Below are 958 nucleotides of genomic sequence, written 5' to 3' on the forward strand. Positions count from 1 at the left end.
AGAATTTGAGTAGATTGTGCAACATAGCAAAAACTCTTTTCTAAAAAAAATTACAAAAAAAAGCACACAGTTTTTATCTTCTTGGAAGTTTGCACAAAAAAAATTTAACATAAAAGCAGTGTGCTGAAACTGTGATAGGTCAGGCAATGAGCAATAATTTCAAGAGGCTGAACCTCTTCCCCTAAGCAGCCTGAGGTGACTCACCAGGATGGTCCACTACTCGTTAAACCTGGAGAAGCCCACAAAGTAACACCCGAGAAACTGTGCAGGCCATCAAGGTTATGCACATATGAAAAGCCACCAAGTACCTGAAAGATGTCACCTTACAGAAACAGTGTGTACCATTCTACTGCTACAACAGTGGAGTTGGAAGGTGTGCCCAGGCCAAACAGTGGGGTTGGACACAGGGTCGGTGGCCCAGAAAAAGGGCTGAATTTTTGCTGCACATGCTTAAAAATGCAGAGAGTAATGCTGAGCTTAAGGGCTCCTCTGGTCATTGAGCATATCCAGGTGAACAAAGACCCTAAGATGCGCTGCCAGACGTACCGGGCTCATGGTCAGATCAACCCTTACATGAGCTCCCCCTGCCACATTGAAATGATCCTCACAGAAAAGGAGCAGATTGTTCCTAAGCCAGAGGAGGAGGTTGCACAGAAGAAAAAAATATCCCAGAAGAAACTGAAGAAACAAAAACTTATGGCATGGGAATAAATTCAACATGAAATAAATGCAGATAAAAGTGAAAAAAAAAAGAGGCTGAACCTAAGAGTAATTGAATTTACTGAGGCAGAAAGAGAGGCAGAGACCACCCTGGGACAAACATTCCATGAAATTAATCAAGAAAAGTTCCCTCATCTCATCAGTGACACTATTTTTCAAACACAAGAGATCAGAGAACCCCTGGAAGACTAACTCCTAGACACATAATACTTACCTGACAAATAGGTCTAAAAGAAAA

General features: G+C 41.9%; 1 pseudogene; it reads left to right on the top strand.

Moving 5' to 3' along the window:
* Positions 1 to 254: 254 nt before the first annotated feature.
* LOC103253689 lies at positions 255 to 711 on the top strand (annotated as a pseudogene).
* The last annotated feature ends 247 nt before the right edge of the window (positions 712 to 958 follow it).

This window comes from Carlito syrichta, unplaced genomic scaffold (genome assembly GCF_000164805.1).
Source record: "Carlito syrichta isolate Samal-C Ts95f unplaced genomic scaffold, Tarsius_syrichta-2.0.1 Scaffold246786, whole genome shotgun sequence".
Taxonomy (NCBI): domain Eukaryota; kingdom Metazoa; phylum Chordata; class Mammalia; order Primates; family Tarsiidae; genus Carlito; species Carlito syrichta.